Source organism: Muntiacus reevesi, chromosome 3 (assembly GCF_963930625.1).
Source record: "Muntiacus reevesi chromosome 3, mMunRee1.1, whole genome shotgun sequence".
Taxonomy (NCBI): domain Eukaryota; kingdom Metazoa; phylum Chordata; class Mammalia; order Artiodactyla; family Cervidae; genus Muntiacus; species Muntiacus reevesi.
In genome coordinates, this window is record NC_089251.1 from 174,096,188 (window position 1) to 174,102,187 (window position 6,000).

Genomic DNA, 6,000 nt, shown 5'->3' on the forward strand with positions numbered 1-6,000 from the left:
GCAGTTATTTATCTCTGGTACATTTTCTCCATTTCTTGTGTGCCCCAAATTAGTTGCAACTTTGTCAGATTAACTGCTTAAATATTAAAAAAAAAATGACAAATCAAGGGACCTGGGGAGATGGAAAGTTGGTCAAAGGAGAGCTACTTTGCAAGAGAAGAAAGATGATTTTGTTAGAGAACTATCTAAAACTACTTGTGTATTTTTCTCCCCTGGAAGCCCTGAGGAGGGCTATACTTAGGGTGACTATTCCATGGACTTGTTCTTCGGGTCCTGCCTCACAACGCAGTCCTTCTCTTAACTGCTGGTGTTCGTGGCCAGGGTGAGTCATCTGAACACTGAGCAACTTTTCCAGACATGTGAAGCAACTCTGGCAGAGAGGTTTCTTTGCAGCTGGTGAAACCTGATGCTCATTTCACCAAGCATGGGTATATGTACTTTTGTAAAATAGATACGCTTGTGAAAAGCTATACACAAATTCATGATTCTCAATTAAGTCATATTTTTAAAAAACTCAAGGGCATCTTGATATGTAAAGGTATCCAAGGCACATCCCTCTGTAAGAGGGAAAACAACTCTTGCTTTGAAACCATCTGCCACATGAATGTTTTACAAGTGTGGGGTTTTGTATACAGTATTGTCTTAAATTGAGCGGCACTGAGTTCAGCCTTCTTGGCTTGTGACCGGCTCAACTAATGTCACTGGAACACAAAACTGATTCTACAGGCATGTTTCGGTCATCTTTTTCACAGAGAGTGGTTATGAGAGCTTTCTTGAGTATTAGTGAGCTTGACTCATCTCCAAACAATTCACAAGAAAAAGAGGATGCAAAGTTGGTTTACTTTGTCCAACAAATTAAACTGACATAAAGGGCAGTCTGTAAAGGATGAACCCGAGGTGCCTTGAAAATGTGCTTTCAATCCTTCCACTCTGTTGCACAAATACAGTGAGTGGAGGACCAAAGTCTCCTTCTCTTGTAAAAGGTTCACCCCACTTTGTCTTGAAGAATTGTTAGTCCCTTAGGGGAACCACACACACTCCTAACCAAGTTTGGAGGTTTGAATTTAGGATTATTTCTCTCTCTCACTCACTGTATCCTTCCTTTTCACCTCTGTCTCTGGGCTTCGTCTCCTTACCGTGGCAGAAGCCAGACCCAGCGGTAGGACTTCCTGGCTTTTGTTTTTGAAAAGTCTGACTCCCAAAGGGAAGATTGCATCTGAAGGAAGGAGCAGAACGTCGTGGAGAAACAAGTCTGGGAACAGAGACAGGTTCCAAGGTCCCAGGGAAGGGTGAGTCACTGGCCTTGCCCTGGGGAAGCAGAGTGCTCCAGGGAGAAAGAGTTGGGTGTGTCTATGGAGGAGGGCTTCCCTGGTGGCTCAGATGGTAAACAATCCACCTGCCAATGCCAGAGACTTGGGTTTGATCCCTGGTTCAGTGGGATCCCCTGGAGAAGGAAATGGCTACCCACTCCAGTAGCCTTGCCTGGAAAATCCCGTGGACAGAGGAGCTTGGTCGACCACAGTCCATGGGTTGCAAAGAGTCTGACATGACTGAGCAATGAATACTTTCATGGAGGAGAAACTAGAGGACTGGGATTCACAGCTGCTACAAAGATCCTCATGACTCAGGAGGGCGTGGGAGCAGCAGAGGACTACTGGAAGTCTAGGGAGTGCTGGGGGCCTGGGTGGTGGGGTGTCAGTGAGACCATGACAGACCCCACCACTAAGGCCCCTCGCCATTCTGGGCATCGTGGCCTCCTTTGCAAATCTGGTGAAGTCCTAGGAAGGAGAGGAAAGCCCAACAAAGGCAAAATGAGATGCCTCTGGGGGCTCAAAGTTGCTTTAAAGGAAATATCGGTTGGCCAAAAATGTGGTTTGGGTTTTTCCACATGATCTTAGGGAAAAAAATCTGAACTTTTTGGCCAGCCTAAAACAAGTCACACTTCATCCTCACTTGAGTTTGATGATAAGGATTTGTATCAACTACTCATTCTGATGCCAAGCACTGTGGTGAGACCTTGGAAGGTCTGCCATTTTTTCTCTGTAGGCAGATGGAGTCATATCTCTAGTGTTACAACTAGAGAACTAGATAAACTTGTGTGCAATGTTACTCTTGGATTCAAGGTCACATGCAAGCCTATGCTCCTTGGGAATCACCTTGACCCTCACCCTTGGCCTCTAGTGTGGAAAGTTTCCTGCTGTTGTTTCCTGGCTCTGCAGAGGTAAGAGACACAGGTTGAAACAACAGATGGGGAAATTTCTCAATTAGAAGTGGTTATTATGTTCACTGTGATTTGAGCTTCTGGACCATAGAAGACAGAAAGCACATCTTGACCAAATAAAATTCTATGACAGAGAAAAAGATCCATTTAGGATCAGTTATCCAAGGCCCCCTAGGCTATACTGAGCCTGGCACACTCACCCCCTAATTCGATCTGGTCTTTCTCTTCCAACGTTAAGTACGGCAGTTCCTGAAATTTATTGTACATAGTGCCTATGTCTGTTACCAAATAGTATCTGGGACCATTTAGAGATGCAATTAAAAAAAAAAAAAAAAAGCTCTGCCACATGGGTTGGAACCTATCTGACAGCATAAAACAAGACATTCCTCAATCTTTCCTAAACGACCCATTTGTTGTTGTTCAGTCGCGAAGTTGTGTCTGACTCTTTGTGACCCCATGAACCGCAGCACTCCAGGCTTCCCTGTCCTTCACCATCTCCCAGAGTTTGCTCAGACTCGTGTCTATTGAGTCGATGATTCCATCCAACCATCTCACCATAAGCCACCCCCTTCTACTCTTGCCCTCACTCTTTCCCAGAATCAAGGTCTTTTCCGATGAATTGGCTCTTCGCATCTCGTGGCCAAAGTATTGAAACTTCACTTTCAGTATCAGGCCTTCCAATGAATATTCAGGGTTGATTTCCTTTAGGATTGACTGGTTTGATCTCCTTGCAGTCCAAGGGACTCTAAAGAGTCTTCTCCAGCACCACAGTTTGAAAGCATCAATTCTTCGGCGCTCAGCCTTCTCTATAGTCCAACCCTCAAAGTGTGAATAGAATAAACATGCCAAATCTTTAAGGGAACACCAAAAGCTGGTAGAAGATTGAGCCCCAGTCTAGGAGGCACAGACACACACTAGGGGGTGCCTTCTGTATCCTTAGAAGGAAGGTGTGCAGAGCACAAGGACAAGAGAGGAGGGGTCATGAATGGCCTAGGTTGGGCTGGGTGGTGAGACTGTGTCTTCACTTTAATTGGCTGTTTCTGCAAACAGTGTAAGGACATGGCAATTGTCCCGTCGCTGTGGTTAGGTGCATCTTGTCCTGCATCAAGCTGCCCGGGGGCGCTACAGGGTCCCCTAGGTATGTAAAGCTGGTTCATTTTCTTGTGTCTGTCATTAGGAGGTGGTGAGAGAGGCCAGGAAATGGCGAGCAGTAGGAGGTGAGACTTTTCCCATGAGCAAACAGAGGGAAAGCAAAGACAGAGGCTGGAAGGAAGAGTGTGGGGTGTTTACAGCCTTGCATGGGCACTGGTGATGAAGGGTCTCTGAAGGGGAGGGAGAAAGGAGAGGAATGCTTATGTGCCATGCACATTTCTTGCTTCCTCTACGGTCTAAAGATTGATTTAGACCTAGCAAGCCTGGCAGGAGTGTGTGAATCTTGTCTGGACACAAATCCAGACATCAGGTCCAATTTCGAGTGCATTTAAGGCAGTCCTGCAGGCTCTAATCTAATCTCAGGATCAGAGTGAACTACCAGCCTGGGAATAGCAAGGGCTTGAAGAATTCCTTGCTATGGCTAAGAAGAGGGGAAAAGACGGAAAGATGTTGAACTACATTTCCTGCACATGCAAGCCATGTGCCTAGAATTTCATAGATGTTTGCATTTCATTACCTTTAGAACCCTGGGAGGTAGACATTATTATTAGTATCTGTGCTTTGCTGAAGAGGAAACTGAGGTTCAGAGACTTGCCTGGATTCCTTATGGGATTCCCCATTCACTCAGCAGTTGGCAGTTGTTGTGATAGTGAAATTAGTGGAAATGTTTGAAGTGGCAGTAATGAAGACTGCAACCTCAATATGTGCGAGGAGTTTCACATATTTATTTCACTTTAATGGTCCAAAAAACAAGCAAGGTCTCACTCCAATTTTGCAAATGAAGAGTCTCAGGATGTTTGGGGGGCACAGTTTTGAGAGCATTAGCCTGCTGTGGCCCCCTTTGTCTAGCAAAGCAATGAAGTTATCCTTGTGAAAATTTAGTTCCCTACCAGGGATTGAACATGTGCCCTCAGCAGTGAGAACGCAGAATCCTAACCATCGGACTGCCAGGAATGTTTTAATACCATGACCTTGGTCATTCAGATATGGAGTTAGGATTTAAACCCAGGCTGATTTACTTCAAAGTTCGTTGTATCATGTCACTTTTTCCTCTTAAAGTTGTAAATAACCATATAGTTTTCATAAAGAGAAAGTTAAAAAAATTTTAAACAGAGAACATGTAAGAGGGCCTTGGATAAAAAGTCGGTAAAAGTTGCTGTGTATTACAGCCACAGAGATACAGAAAAGGCCTACCTCTATGTTAGAAAGTCAATTATTTTATATAAACATGAAAACTGTGCTCTGGTTAAACAGTGATTGGCTATAGCTGAAAGCTAGAAAAGAACAGATAATTCATACCATCTGCCCGATGTTTCTTTGCTTATTAATTCAAATTTCTTTGTAACTTGTTCTCAACTATATTTCATTGCTTAAGATATAAAAGTTAGTGATAGGTTCATTTAAAAAATTGGAAAAGGTATCACTCTCAGTAAGTCATGCCTAGACAAGGTATCAGGACATGAGGTCCTGGGTACCACCGCCCATCTAAGGCAGTCTACCTTAGATGGTAAACCAGAATATGGCTCTCAAACTTTACAAGCCAGATCTACACGTGGGTGGATGGTGGCTTCTGACAGACATAGCAGCCCTAAGCTCACATCCTGGGCCACTCCTGCCAGGGGCATACATTCCAGGGACCATCCCTGGTCACAGTCTTTTGGTATATCCGTTTGCTATCCTGTTCTCTCCTCTCATTCCCTCCCTTGGAAGAAAAAAAAAGGGAAAGTAATCATAAAGTAAGTCACCTTCTGTTTAGAAACAATTTTTTTTTATTCCTGATGATCTCAAAATATTTTTCTGGAATCATATCTCTCCATATGAAATGTCAAGCAAAATGCAATAGTTTGCATGTTCTGACAGGATCTACATTTCTTGGCAATAGTTGCTTAGATGATTAACACCAAATTTACGACCCATTCTTAGCAATTATATAGGATCGTAGAGTACAACTGGGTCTCATCTTGTGTTGCCACAATCCTCTTGCTTTCATGTTTTGCAGTAACCCTCTTTCTGGTGGGCAAAGATAGGACTTTTAATCTCTAATTCCCTCCTAACACTTGACAATATAGATACCCTGTGTTTCATAGAAACTTCTCATAGCACGGGCTTCCCACGTGGCTCATTGGTAGAGAATTCTCCTGCTAAGGCAGGAGATGGAGGATATATGGGCTCGATCCTTGGATTGGAAGGATCCGCTGCAGCAGGAAATGGGAACACACTCTAGTATTCTTGCCTGGGAAATTCCATGGACAGAGGAGCCTGATGGGCTACAGTCCATAGGGTCACTGAGAGTCGGACATGACTGAGCATGCATGCTTTCATAGCAAATTTAAAGCAAAAGAATAGTCCCTTGGTTTCATCCCAGTACCCAGTGTATTTTCCTAGGCCATCACTTCAAGTGTCAACATATTGGAACCACAATGACATCGTTTACCACCTGGCTAAGTTTACACCAAAATCAGACTTTAATATGTGCCAAAGGAATTCTGACATATACTTTCTTTTCTCTGAGCTCCACTGATTCTTGTTTGGCCCTTCACTATTTAATTTGTGCTAACGTACCACACATACATATGAAGTACATATTGCAAAGAAAATTAAGGTGGAGTGTGGAGTTAAACCATAGA